We start from the raw sequence: 15903 nt of genomic DNA on the forward strand, positions 1-15903 counted from the left end.
AGGTTATTTATTACTCAGCCATACTAATTAGGCAATTAGTCTTTCTTATGATTATTTCAAAACACTTACAATATCATAAGAAAATAATTCAAAATGCAGAATAAGTGAAAACATATTAAAGTAAAATTTACATCTTCTTAGAAGCCAAGCATTCACCAATCTGAAGTAAATTACCACCCAATCAAAGAGGACAAGTGCCCTACTTTTTTAGTTTGCCTCAAGTGGCTAAGCATTTCATTTCCAAGATGACTGCACTTCATTCATCTTACCTGATTTTAAGTGACTAGCTTCTTTAAAATAAAGTTTTGTACATTTGGAAAGAAAATAAGTAAAATATGCTCAATTTAAGAATAAAATAATATGGTGAACATGATATATTTAGAAAGAAGATATCTAAACCTCTACAAAATACCTTTTTCGCTTATCACAAAAACATACTTTAAAAATAGTATTTCAGTTTTAATTTACCAGACATAATTTCATCAAGGCTTCCACATCTTCCTAAAAGCAAAATTGAACCTCTGCACATCTACTGCCAATATCACCTATCCAAATGTTCTTGTGTAAAAAAAAAAAAAAAAAAAAAATCACTATTTCCTATGCTATCCTAGGAACTCCCAGAGAAAACCACAAGGGACTCTAAACTAAAAAATATAGTGCTTCCCATAGCATTAATATTTGCATACTGAATAATCATGTGAATTAACTGAAAAGAAAGGAGGAAGCAAAACTGTGAGTTCCATTCGACTCACCAAATATGAACAGTAGCTATATCCAAACAGTAGGACTCCAAATTATTGGATTTTTTTATGTTTATGTTTCCACAGTATCCAAACCTCTAAAATAAATATGTATAATCACTAAAATGAGAAACATGTGACAAACATTATTTTAGAGATTAAAAGCCACATGAGCAAATGCACATAGTATGTGAGACCAACAGAAATGCTGCTCCCTGAGATCAAGCGCATCCCAGAAGGGACATCTTAGGAGTCTCTGGGGCCACAGGGGACCTCAACCATCCCTGGGATTTCACACGCAATAAACTATGAGATTAGGTGAAAGGAGAGAGTCTGATTAATAACAAGGCTTTTTGGAAAGAAAGGATAATTCTTCTGTTTTAAAGTCTATCCTCCTATTTTAAAGAAGTAGGTATGGGAGAATCTTATAATTCTGTTGCTAACACATTCTAATCCTCATAAAACCTCAAAACTTAAGAATTACCTGGGTACCTCTGAGCCTCATTAGCCATTCAACTATCACTCCTAACTCTTCTCAACTAATACCCAGCCCCAACTAATCTTCGTTTTCTTTTTTTATGGTAGTTCTTGGAGCCACACCTTACTCTTCATTTCCACCTCTGCCATATATCATATCCCCTGATTTTTCTAAAGTTGACTCCTTATCAAAATCCCAAATGTAAGCCCTAGATTTTCTACTGTATCAAAAAAAAAAAAAAAAAAAAAAAAAACCCTTCTCCCTGGATTTCAGGATCTTCCATAATCACCTTCCCCACTCCAGGCATAATGGTATATAAGCACCTACCCATAGCCCACCTACACTCAGTTCTCTCTTCTGCTCTTTAGTTCAAAAGCTATGTTCATTCCAACATTTTCTGTGGCTTTTTCATTCATTAATTTTGCTGAGCCCTTTTCTGAACTAGACCCTTCACCAAAGCTGTTTCCCAGAAACGGCCCTACTCATCCTTCAAGATTTAGATCAAGTTCCACCTGTAGTCGTCTAGGACTGCCAAAACAAAATACCACAGACTGGGTGGCTTAAACAGAAATTTATTTGTTCGCAGTTCTGGAAGCTACAAGTCCAAGGTTGAGGTGTTGGTAGATTTGGTTTCTCCTGAGGCCTGTCTCCTTGGCCTGCAGATGGCCGTTTTCTCTGTGTCCTCACATAGCCTTTTCTTTGTAAGTGCACATGCCTGGTGTCTCTCTCTCTTCTTATAAGGACGCCAGTCATATTGGATTAGGGTCCCACCCTTATGACCTCATATAATCTTAATCACCTCTTAAAGGTTTCCCATCTCCAAACGCAGTCATGTTGGGGGTTAGAGTTTCAACATATAAATTTGGGGAGGGCACAATTCAGTGCATAGCACCTCTCTTCCATGAAGCCTTTTCAACCTCGTCTAGCCTCCTCCTCTCCTCCTCACTACAGGTCAATATCACATCAAGACCTTAGTAATGATCAGCACCAGGTATTTAGTTGATCTTCTGATCGCCTGATTCATTCAAAGGTTGTTATCAGTTCCCTGGATGTATAAATGAACAACAACTGAACAGTTATAAATTAACTGCTTACAGAAAGACACTCTTTCCATTGACATTGCTTTCAAAATGATGTCAATGGATAACATCACTCCTTCCACCTAAAGCTCTTTGAGTTTCCTAGAGTGCTAACAACCATGTTTTGGGAAGAGCCTCTGCTTACCAGAAATGATGTTTCAGTTAAAATGAACCTCTCCCTCCTCCATTCTTCTTGTAGGACTATTAAAGCTCTTACCTCAATTTCCTTTGAATCAGAAATATTAATGCTGCAAATCTGTGGTGAACAACGCAAGGGCCACATGTTATTCACCTTGGTATCCATGATTACAGCTTGAATCGAAGTAATGTTAAAATTCTTCTTGGCAAGGTATTTACTGTCTGCATTAATTCTAATTCTTATCTTTTCTATTTCCTGCAGCTCCATTTTACATCTGGTATCTTATTTTATTGATCTCAGTCATGTTCCAAAGAGAAACTCATGTACTTAAATTCAAAAGAAAATCCATTGACAGAATGCTTAACTACTGCTTAGTAAGAATGTTTGCATTATTGATAGTAATAGGAACAGGAGTATGTTAACATAGCTTTAAAATAAGGCAAGCTTCCTTAGACTGTATACAGATTGATTCATTCAATAACCTTCTTCTGAGAGCCTACCAAGTGCTGGGAGCTATTTAGATTTGGGGGATAAAGTAGTGAAGAAAACTGATCATATTTCTGCTCCTGTGCAGCTTATCTGATAGTAGAGGAGACAGAAAATGAACAATTAAGTTAAAAACAAGTTTAGAAAATAAACATAGTATTCTCAGACTTAATAAAACAGGGAAATACTGTCGAGAATGACCAGGGAAGATGAAGGACTAAGGGTGTCTCAGAAGGCCTCCAGAAGGAGGCAACATCCAGGTAACAACATTAATAACTAGAAGGAATCTGTGGTAGGGAGAATAATGAGCCCTAAATATGCCTACACCGTAATATCCAGAACATATCAACATGTTACCTCACATGGAAAAAGGGACTATGCAGATATTTTTAAGGACCTTGACTTGGGGAGATTATCCTGGATTGTCTGGATGGGCTCAATCTAATCACATGAGTCCTTATAAGAGGAAGGCAAGAGGGTTAAAATCAGAGAAGCAGCTCTGATGGTGGAAGTAGAGATCAGAGTGCTAAGAGGAAGAGGGCAGGAACCAAGGAATGCAGGCAGCCTCCAGAAACTAGAAAAGGCAAGGAATGAATCTCCCTTAGGGCCTCCAAAAGGAGCAAAGCACTGCCAATACTTCACCTTACCCTTGTAAGACCTATTTCAGGCTTCTGACCTCCACAGCTGTAAGACAGTAAGTTGTTGTTTCAGGCAACTAAGTTTCTGCTAATGTGTTATAAAGGCAACAGGAAACTAATACAGCATCACTGGCACTGTCCCTGAACACTTTGAAAAGCAGTTCCAATGAGCTGACTGCACCAGTATTCAATATCACTTTCCTCCCAGTTTGGCTAAAACCAAGACACTTTCAGCAGCAGGGCTGAAACTCATGAGGCCTCAAGGATCAAACCCAGAACACAGGACTTCTCACCCAAACCAAACTTGCGTTGGTGGTCACTAAAATAAATGTGAGCCTGGTTTCTTTGCATTTTGTGTGGTCTTCCGATATTCAGGAACCTACCTTCCCCATGTTTCTGGCCGATAAATAGGACAAAGAGAAGAAACATGGTTGCTTTTTTTTTTTTTTTTTTTTTTGAGACAGAGTCTCGCCCTGTTGCCCAGGCTAGAGTGCCGTGGGGCGATCTCTGCTCACTGCAAGCTCCACCTCCCGGGTTCACGCCATTCTCCTGCCTCAGCCTCCCGAGTAGCTGAGTAGCTGAGACTACAGATGCCCCCCACCACGCCCGGCTAATTTTTTGTATTTTTTTTTAGTAGAATGAGGTTTCACCATGTTAGCCAGGATAGTCTCGATCTCCTGACCTTGTGATCCGCCTGCCTCAGCCTCCCAAAGTGCTGATATTACAGGCGTGAGCCACCACACCCGGCCAATATGGTTGCTTCTTAAGGTTATCTTGGCGATGGAATAAAGTAAATGAATTATACCGAATTGCTGTATTATCAGGCTTATTATTCAACACCACTGAAGTGAGCCAGGATGGTTCTCAGACAGTTACTCTTAGACCTTGCCTTTTTAGTTTAAGGAAAAAGGTATGTTTGAGAAGAAAGAATCAGTATAATACCAAGATTTTCCTTTGGTGGGGGAAACAGGCTAAGATACTGTCAAGGAAAAATTCCAATATTTATTAACTTTAAGTTGAAGATTAAAAAGTAGTAATACCTCTCAGAGATACTAGAAAAACATAATTTTGCAGAAATGCCATCTTTCAAATTACTACATAAGAATGAATTCTGATTTTAAAAACTATTAAACAGGTACTTCAGGTATTAGAATAATACTGAGGGCCGGGCGCGGTGGCTCAAGCCTGTAATCCCAGCACTTTGGGAGGCCGAGACGGGTGGATCACGAGGTCAGGAGATCGAGACCATCCTGGCTAACATGGTGAAACCCCGTCTCTACTAAAAATACAAAAAACTAGCCGGGCGTGGTGGCGGGCGCCTGTAGTCCCAGCTACTCGGAGGCTGAGGCAGGAGAATGGCGTGAACCTGGGAGGCGGAGCTTGCAGTGAGCCGAGATCGCGCCACTGCACTCCAGCCTGGGTGACACAGCGCGAGACTCCGTCTCAAAAAAGAAAAAAAAGAATAATACTGAGAGAATTCCTAGAGTTCATGTAATACAAGATCCTTAGTATATAAATAGGGACACTGAGGCCAGTGTGGGCAAAAGTCACTTCCAAAGTCACATATGTGGTGGCAGAGTAGGCATCCCACCTGCTGGTAGGCCTTTTTCATCATATTTCAACTCCTTGCTTTCATTCTACAGCTTGGAGGTACTTGCAGGTTTTACTGGGTTCTAATGAATAATTATTATAATAGAAGTCGTTTCAGTATCATTAAAATGCTCTGAAGAGCATTTTTAGAAGATACGACAACAAAATCAAAACATAAAAAACAATCTTTAGAATTCCATTTTCATCGAAAAGTCAATAACATGACCACAGCTGATGTCCTAAGCCATGTCCTAAGGCCAATTTGATAACAAGCTTACAAACTCAGAGTTATAGTTAAAAATACGTATATTGAAATCCCTCGTTTAAGGAAAAGAAATTACATGGACATGGTAAAATATGTGCGTGCAGTACATATGTGTTTTAGGGATTGAGACAAGCAGTGAGGCTGACATTTATAGAAACTGTGAAAGAAAAGATACAGGGGAAAAATGCAAAAATATAAAATAACTCTCCAGATGGCAGGAACTCTTAATAAATCAATATAATTACATAATAAATAATTACATAATAAATATATCAATTAAATCAATATAATTATATAAAGATAATTCTAATTTCTAAATTCAAAAATGAATCATAGAAATTTTCGGACCATAAGAACATAATACAATCCCCAGACTGGGGCCTGTTTATTATTCATGGGCAATAGCTGAAATTAAAATGTGAAATTAACATAACACTCATGTTCCTCATGCATTTTGCTTCTTGGCAGCCTGTACTCTTCTCCTCATAACTTCTAGATTCAATGAACCAAGGTCAGCCTACCTATCCCAGAGAGCAAACACAAGGGAACTTTTTAAGACTGCCTTATTGATAGCCAATTTTTAAAGCAAAGTTAGCAGTACAACATTCATAGTAGAATCAGAACCTTGACACAATGAGAAAGACGAGGTACTTTAGGTTTTTAATTAAGCCCAACCTGAACAACGAATTGATGTTTACCAATGGGGTGGGAATATCAGCAATCAAAAGGTAGTATACAATAAGATAACTGTGAAAGTAATTAACATTATTAAAAATAAGGGTTTAATGCATGTAATAGAATCTTTAGGTACTGCGTCCTAAACATGTATTTGCCATTTGACTGCTTCAGCTCAGTTTAAAAAAACTACAAGTATAATTCTTGGAAGTCTAACATCTTCAGTTTAATAAAAAAAAATTGTGTGTGTGTATATATATATGTGTATGTATATATATATGTGTATGTATATACAGAGAGAGCAAATATGGCTTATATATATGATCCCTCTTTTCTACATCAGAAAAGGCAACTGAAAAACCACCATAGCCTTATGATAACTTCTGGCAAAAGAGCTGCAAAAGATTGATACTATATCTCTATTCAGATGAAAGTTTCTCATTCTAGAATTTGTTGTGGTCACATCAAGATATGGGATTAATTTTGTGAAGCGGAACTGTATTACAATGGCATCTGTTAAAAGACAGCTCTACCCAACAGGTCTACCTATATGTAAATTGGTATGATAAATGTAAGAACATTAGTGTTTTCTCTCCGTATTTCTATACTATGACTCCATGTTACTCTCCCTTCTCCATCTCAGTAACACCCGTAGTTTTCATAAGCTGATTATATATTGTATCTAATTTACATACTTTCTTTAAACCAAACTGTTCTTGAAATCCAACCATCTGCATTTAGTATTACAAAAACCAGAACAGTGCCTGGCAACAGGACATTTTAAAACAAAATGAAACAAAACAAAATAGCACAATTTTTAAAGAACAAACTTTAAAGAGCTGAGGTACACTTGAATTCTAGGTCTTCTATTTACCAGTGGAATAAACTAGAGCAGGTTGTTTCATGTCTCTGAACTGAAAGTCCTCATCTCTTAAAGAGCAAAAATAATAACACACACTTTGTAGATTTGCTGTAATAATTAAATAAGCGATAGTCCATTCAACACTTATAGAGTGCCAACCATACCAGGCCCTGAGAAAGAAAGATGAGTTGGATATGGCTCTTGCACTCAGGAAACTCGTAGTCAAAAGAGGAAGGTACTAAACAAATTATTACAAAGTGAGTATAAGTCCAACAGTAGATATATGTATAAAATACAACAGCAGTCCTTCAACTGTAGGGATACCAAGGAATGCATTGGTACTCCTCAGATTGACAATGTAAGGCAGAGCACTACAAGAAAAAGGAACAACAAAGGCACAAAAATGGCAAACAGCTCAGCACAACCAGGAAACTACAAGGCATGCTATATATTACAAGGCACATTAATGTATTACTGATTTATTTTGGAAGATCAAGCTGGAACTAAAGACATCAAAAAACTTCTAAAATTCTCAATCCTGGTTCCACATTAGACTTTGATATGGTTTGAATTTGCATCCCCACCCAAATCACATGTAGAATTATAATCCCCAGTGTTGCAGGAGAGGCCTGGTGCACAGTGACCAGATCATGGGGGTGGACTTTCCTCCTTGCAGTTCTTGTGATAGTGAGTGAGTTCTCAGGAGCTCTGGTTGTTTAAAAGTGTGTAGCATCTCCCCCTTCTCTCTCTCTCTTCCTCCTGCTCTGATCATGTAAGACATGCCAGCTTCCCCTTCACCTTCTGCCACGATTTTAAGTTTCCTGAGGTCTCCCCAGAAGCAAAAGCCTGTACAGCTTGTAGAACCATAAGCCAACTAAACCTCTTTTCTTATAAATTACCCAGTTTCAAGTATTTCGTTATAGCAGTGCAAGAACAGACTAATGCACTTAGGAAGTCTTTTTTTTTTTTTTTTTTTTTTTCCTTAGAGACAGGGTCATGCTCTTTTCCCCAGTCTGGACTGCAGTTGCACAGTCACGGCTCACTGTAACCTCAAATTTCTGGGCTCAAGTGATCCTGCCACCTCAGCCCCCCTGAGTAGCTGGGACTATAGGCATGTGCCACCATACATAGCTATTTTTATTTTAATTTTTTGTAGAGACAGAATCTCACTGTGTTGCCCAGGCTGGAGTGCAGTGGCTATTCAGAGATGCGATCATAGCTCACTGCAGCCTCAAACTCCTGGAGTCAAGCAATTCTCCTACCTCAGTCTCCTGATTAGTTGGGATTACAAGCATACGCCGCTACACCCAGATTGCCTTGGAAAACTTTTTTAAACATACTAATGTCTGTGCCTCAAATTCAGCAATTCTGATATACTTGGTCTGCAGTGGATCCCAGGCATCAACAATTTTTAAAGAGCTATACATGTCATTCCAAGGTACAGCCAACGGTTGAAAAGTGATATTCTAAACCAACCTAAGAAACGCCCTCCTTATCTTGAAAGCCATAAAAATGGCTTTCAAAGACCTTTGTGATAACAGATGTCCCTTTCCTTCACTATTTATGACAAAATATGTTTAACTTTCAAAAGTGAATATTTACTTACTAAATTCCTGTATTATTTCTTAAAAGTAAAATGTATGTTCTTATGACAATTTACTACCTACATTTTGTTGTTGAGTTCAACCAAAATAATAAAAGTTTTAAAAGTTTTTTCTAAAAGCAGGGAATGAGTAAGAGAAATACAAAAGGAAGAAAAAGAAATTCAATCAGATAGTCTTTCCTGCTAAATTAAGGGCCAATATCTCTGTAAGCACCTTGGCACGCTTTCTCACAAAGTAGAACCTCAATATACTTTTTTTTTTTTTTTTTTTTTTTTTTTTTGAGACAGAGTCTCACTCTGTCACCCAGGCTGGAGTGCAGTGGTACGATCTTAGTTCACCGCAACCTCTACCTCTAGGGTTCAAGCAATTCTCCTGCCTCAGCTTCCCAAGTAGCTGGGATTATAGGCGCACACCACCATACCCGGCTAATTTTTTGTAGTTTTAGTAGAGATGGGGTTTCACCATCTGGCAAGGCTGGTCTCAAACTCCTGACCACATGATCTGCCCACCTTGGCCTCCCAAAGTGCTGGGATTACAGGCATGAGCCACCATGCCCAGCCTATACTGTTTTTTTAAATGAGGGGGGGAAAGGAGCAAAATATTGGAATTCCCATGGTATTTTTATTCTTTTTGAGACAGGACCTTCCTGCATTGCCCAGGCTGGTCTCAAACTCTGAGCTCAAGCAATGTTTCTACTTTGGCCTCCAAGCCTATATATTTTAAAGAGCTACTCCATGTGAGTCTAAAGTATGGCCAATTCTCATGGAATTCTCATTTACTTATACTTGCTTTCCAAGTCAAATTTCCATTCTTGCTGTTGGTTTTATTTTACATGAAAAAATTTATAACTTGTATTAGTCTGTTGTCATGCTGCTGTGAAGAAATACCTGAGACTAAGTAATTTATAAAGGAAAGAGGTTTAATTGACTCAGTTCACAGGGGTGGAGAGGCCTCAGGAAACTTACAGTCATGGCAGAAGGGGAAGCAAACACATCCTTCTTCACATGGCAGCAGCAAGAAGTACAGAGTGAAGTAGAGGAAAAGTTCCTTATAAAACCATCAGATCTTGTGAGAACTCACTATCACGAGACTAGCATGAAGGTAACCACTCCCATCATTCACTTACCTCCCACCAGGTCCCTCCTATGACATGTTGGGATTACGGGAACTACAATTCAAGATGAGATGTGGGCGGGGACACAGCCAAACCATATCACAACTGATATAAACAATTTCTTGCCCTTGTTTTGGGATACATTTTCCTAGGACAGAGATTACATCATGTAGATCTCACTACCCAGGGATTCCTAGATGAAGGCTACACATTCTACCAAAAAAAAAAAAAAAAAAAAGGCTTTCCTTGGATAAGATGAACTCTTGAGAGGCATTCCCTGAATTTACCTTGCTACATCTTGCTACATTTCCAGTTCTGAAGGCACTAAAATGGACTCTTGTGATTCCCTGGCTGCCAAGGTGGTCCCTGCTCCAACAAACTAGAGGCAAAGACAAAAAGACAGACTATGCTGACACTGGCACCAGCTCCTATTTTCTCATCTCCATTCAGGAAGTCAGGCAGCCTCATTACTTATTTATGCTTCAGCTATCTTCTGATAAATCAGTCTCTCCATCATCTTGGCCATTAGCTGCCCATTACTAGGCCTGCAATTTAAGGCCTGAACAAGAAAAAGCTTACTCACATAATCCTGAAAGCCAAAGCAGACCTTTAAGATACTTACTAGTCTGAGAACAATACAATATAGTATAGTTATATTGAACTATAATTAAATCTGAGTACAAGGAACCCTAACATTTAGATGCAACAAAATCGGCAGACAAAAATGTCTCAGACAAATCAGTCCTGGGAAATGGATACTCTTTTCTGGTACAGGAAAGGCCTGTGAGAAATGAGATGAGAGCTCTTCCCAGCCCCACTATTGGCTTGATATTTCATTTAGAGTAGAGTCAGGAAAACTTTCATCTTCATCTTCTTTTTCCCCATATGCGAACTGAAAATAGTCACAATTACAGAATGCTGTGAGGAAAACGCTTAACATTTTTGTTTATGGTGAAGACAGTATATAAAGCTCATTGCAGAGAATAATGTAACTATCAAAAGGTAAAAAGTGGAGAAGAGGAAAAATGAGTAAATGGCTGTCAACTACACTCTCACATGAATAGCTAGTCAGTCTAGCTCTAAATCAGGTAATTTTAAAAGCAGAATTAGAAATAAGAATTGTCCCTGCCAGCTGGGTCACAATCTCTCCTGGAGGCAACTTCAGAAGTAGGCCATGTCCAAATAATAAAATTAAGAATGGTGAGTTCTTCACATCAAGGTTTACTTTAGCCAGTTCTATAATATCAATGGATTTTTCTTTGCTTGATTTCATTTGCTTAAATAGACATTACATATATCTGAGAGTAAAGGCTCACTTTTACTTAAGGGCTAGCTCCAAGTGTCTGAAGAAAGAAAAATAGGAAACATCATTGTACAAAATCCCATGATAAATAGCTAGTACATATAAATTCCATAGCATTTCCTTTGGGAAACAATTTCATATGATGTATAAAGACCTTTTCTCTCCTAGGACTAAAGAATGAAACTATATAATTCTAAAGGATGTTCTGCTCACATATTTACATATAATAAACTATGGAACTATGTTTCAAATTTTAAACATAAGACCATATGCCTTCTTTACTAACATATCTCACTCGTCTAAAAGTTTTCCAAGGACTTAGTCAAGAAACACTCTAAGAGCAAAGCAAAAGTCAGAGAAAAATAAAAGCAGTTAAGTCCCTAATGTTAAGGATATGCAAATGACACGTTTTCACCTATGACTTGACTGTCAAACACCAGAGACTTTCTTCCTTTCTTTCTTTTAACCAAAGGCTTTCTTTATTGGGACACCAAACGAGATAATTCTAGAGACAAGAACCACTGCAAAAATATTTCATTTTCTTGTTTGCCAATGGGCTAGAATGAAGACTGGTAGGAAGAACACACTACCTATAGCTATCTTAATTACCACAGTAAAGAAAGGAGAAGATGGGACTGTGGTGTGTGTCTGTGAGAGAAAGAAAGAGAGAAAACAGACTATCAGCCCTCTCTGCAGCCCTCTCTGAGAAAACCATGTCTTAAAACCATGTAGTCTTGTAATGCACACATAGGTTAGAAAATAGCAAGAATATTTAACAGTGATTTAGTATGACATAAATCTGCCCCCAAATTCTTAAACTCAGAGGCTTCCACAAACTACCAGCTGGTGTCTCCAAGCTGCTTTGAAGAGTAACTCCTTGCCCTTAAGTTTCAAGAAAGTTGAAAGAATCCATCCACAATTCATGTTTGAGAGAAAATACTAACATCCAAAATGAAAATTTTTGTTATAGGTACTGCATCACCTGTACCTGGTATACGGTCTTCTGGGATTCTGACTTCAAAAACATCTGAATCTAAAAAAATTCAATGAGTACAAATTTCCAAACATGTTCTAATAAAAAACCTAAGGGGCTGAAAAATAATGCAATTATTCTGTTAGACAAAGGTAATAAAAGAGACTCTAGAAACTAATTTTATTTATACTTCTATTATTTATTGGAGCTAGTCCCTGTGATTAAAAAAAAAAAAAAAAAAAAAAAAGATCAATCTTGTCACCTAATCCTTAGCATTAAACTTTCCCTAGAAAAGTGAAATGTCTTTTTAAAATACACTGACTCCAATTGATCTTTGAAAGTAGGAAATCCTAAGAGATAACATTATTAGGAGACATAGAAAAACTGCACAAATCAAGTCACGTTATCCATGAGCCATCCAACAGTGCTTATGTGTGCATGTGTATACATTATGGCAGGAAAAGCTTGTAGCCAACTGTAACCTAGAAGATAATTACCACTTAAAACAAGCAAACTTTCTTGTACTGAGCCCAGCTCAGAAGAGTTGGAAATAGGAGAAAAAACTGCACTCTAAATGAGGGAGATAGGATATAGATCACCACTGAAGGGTCTTACAGACTTAAGACATACTAACATTGTCTAGCGATGTAAAGTCAGAATCACATGAAGACTACCCTTAGCTCTGAAATACATGTTACTACAAGAAAATATATATATTAATATAACCTTCGTGATATCTAATTAATTTTATAACCTCACATCTGAATATTTAAAAGAAATAAAACCCTTACTCTCAAAACTCTTTCTTCACTGGCATGAAATCAGCTCTTAATAGAAACAATTTCAGCCAGGCGTGGTGGCTCAAGCCTGTAATCCCAGCACTTTGGGAGGCCGAGGTGGGCAGATCACAAGGTCAGGAGATCGAGACCATCCTGGCTAACACGGTGAAACCCCGTCTCTACTAAAAAAAAATACAAAAAACTAGCCAGGCGAGATGGCGGGCGCCTGTAGTCCCAGCTACTTGGGAGGCTGAGGCAGGAGAATGGCATAAACCCGGGAGGCAGAGCTTGCAGTGAGCTGAGATCTGGCCATTGCACTCCAGCCTGGGTGAGAGAGCGAGACTCTATCTCAAAAAAAAAAAAAAAAGAAACAATTTCATATCAAAGCCTCACGGAACTTGACCCCAACAGTATCAGAAACATAAAAGATGAATAAAATTACAAGGAGCCATCACAGGATGGTGGAGCTCTGGAGCCACTAGCTACAGGAGAGCCATTCATTCCTTCCCTCTGATTAGCTGCTTAGCCTTAACAAAACTATGTGTATACAGGGGCTCAGACACTGTTTTCTGTATGTTCCATATGTGACTCAGGTCTCTGTACTGTTGATGTGTTTCGATACAATGCTGAATAAATCAGACTCTGTAATTCTTGCCTCTACTGGAGGCAAATCAGAGCAGTTTAATGAGGATTCCATACATTTGCCATGCTGGATTAAAGAAAGGATTCCTACAAGATATCCTGATTCTTTTTTACAAAGGAAAAAGGCCAGGCACAGTCATTCTTTCTATGTTTTATAATAGTTTTTTCAACTTCTTATTGCTTTGAGGCAAATGAATACTTTCAAAGTAACATGGAGGCCACTTTTTATTTAATTTATCAAATGATACCCTGGGAGAACTTATTCACTTCTGAAAACTGGGTGGGTTGTCGCTCTGAACTTTCCCCACTGGGTTTCTGGGAAGCTGCCTCCTGGCAAAGGCTCCTGACTGAAACTTTCCCTGATTGGCCGTCCTTAGCAAACTGCAATCAGGTGTCCTTTTTGTCCTTCTCTGGCCTTCCCTGCATGCCTCACAGTCTCCACCACCACCACCAAGTCCTGAACTCCTAATGTGTACACAGGACTCCAGGAGAATCAAAATGGACTCTGAGAAAGATAAGGCCCTACCAACAGATTTTTATTATCTGGAAAGACATGGTATTATCGTACAAGACAATAACACAATGGCATGCTTAATTGCTTTGTCCAAGATTTTTCCCTCTGTTTTAAAACTGTGAGCAGTTGCTTATGAAAAGCTGCATACGATAGTGGTTAAAACTCCAGATACTGGAGACAAATTTCCTATGTTCAAATCCTAGCTCCACCCCTTCCTAAACTGAATGATCCTGGGCATTATTTAAGCTCTCTGTGCCTCAGTTTCACTATTTATTAAATGCAAAAAACAGTATCAACTTCTGAGGATTGCTGTGGAGACTGAATACATGTAAGACGCACAGAACGAGCTGCTGCAGTGACTGGTGCTTGTTGTTATAGCTACTGGGGAGGCTGAGGTGGGAAGAACACTTGAGCCCAGGAGTTTGACCCAAATTGAGCAACACAGCAAGATTCCATCTTTAAAAAAAAAAAAAAAAAAAATCCACAGAATGTTCTAGCTCCATAAACGTTAGGGAACTTATTCTGCCACATGATTTAAAAAAGTGTAAGGAGTGTGAACAGAATTTCGTGTTGTATTCAGGAATCAGAATTGTTCTTGCTTCCCTTGTCACTTCCAGATGACAATTCCTTTATCCCTCTCTCATTGAGGTGCACGGCTTATAGCTACACCATCTTCCACTCTCAACTCTATACCAAGTGCCTCTGTTGTCCCAACGTTTGGCACCTTGCTTAGCACAAAGAATGCACTCACTTACAAATTTAAAACAAAGCTGACAACTGTTAATCTGACAATAACATGAACAAACATTATTTTGCAAACTGTGATTAGCCAAAAGTGAAAAGTAGTTCTCAGGACTCACATAATAAAGGTTGCTTTCACATAATTTAACTACTTTACTGGTTTTCTTGTGAGTTCTCCAGTAATTATAAGCACAATCGTTGTTTTATAGAGTGTAACTCTCAACAGCATATGCATTGCACTAATTCTCCTGAAATACGGCTGACCTGTGTTCCTGTGTTAACTATATTCACCTGACATTTGTTAGTGAGTTTGGTGGTCGTTGGGCTACATGACTTGCATGGGCATTATCTATAAGGCAGATGGAGAAGAATGGAACTTTGAGCTTTGGGGAAGCTCGATGAATTATATGATTCATTCCCTCACTTGTAAGGAAACAAACATCTGTACAAAACTATTTAGAAAAATGATTGTTGAACCTACTTTATAAGTTCTTGAGGCAGTTCCTCAACCCCCATTTATAGTCTGTTCCGATGCTGAATCATCTTACTTTTCCTTTTAAATCACTAACAAAACTCCGTCTTAATGCAACTTAGTCCTATTTCTCCCATTTGTGAAACCAGATATTAACATGTTCAAAGAAAGCATGGAAGTGTGCTGCTCATCTCTTAGGCACAGTAGAAAGTATCTGCTACTTAGTAAGCTTTATGGCAGGCTAGTTCTAAAAATATCTGCCAACCACACCAGATAAAACATCTTGCAAAAGGAGTAATTCATAACCATGCATGTACTAAACATAAAATACAACCACATTTAAGTGCATGGAAGTAATACTGTCTTGAAAAGAAGAATTCAAATGCATTACATTGTGGGATTATGGGAAGAGGAGGGGAATAGATTACATTTAGACACCACACTGAAAATCTGTATGTTCTTCCTTGGTGGGATAAACCAATACTGAGAGACTGCAGGATGAAACCAAAAATACTGCCAGAGATGTGGATGATTCCAAATATTTCCTACCAGAACAGTTTCCAATAAGATCTTACATCACCAATCTTCTTTAGAGTAGTCATCTTGTTATTCATATTTGACCGGTACACTCTGGCCTCTCTGGCCTTCGGGTCATTATATTGGTTGTTCTCTCTACATATAATGCTCTTCCTAAGATACCTGTATGACTCACTCCCCACATCCTTCAAGTCTTTTCCTAATGTCGTTTTCTCTGAAGCCTAACGGACTACCCTACTAAAAATTACAACGTATGCCCCCTACACTCCCCC

At 38.4% G+C, this 15903-nt stretch overlaps 1 protein-coding gene across 11 annotated transcripts in view; it reads right to left on the reverse strand.

The window, feature by feature from the left end:
- The window catches only part of ADAM22 (ADAM metallopeptidase domain 22), a 262714-nt gene that overhangs the window by 217059 nt on the left and 29752 nt on the right, over nucleotides 1-15903 (reverse strand). The window lies entirely within an intron of this gene.

Source organism: Theropithecus gelada, chromosome 3 (genome assembly GCF_003255815.1).
Source record: "Theropithecus gelada isolate Dixy chromosome 3, Tgel_1.0, whole genome shotgun sequence".
Classification (NCBI taxonomy): Eukaryota; Metazoa; Chordata; class Mammalia; order Primates; family Cercopithecidae; genus Theropithecus; species Theropithecus gelada.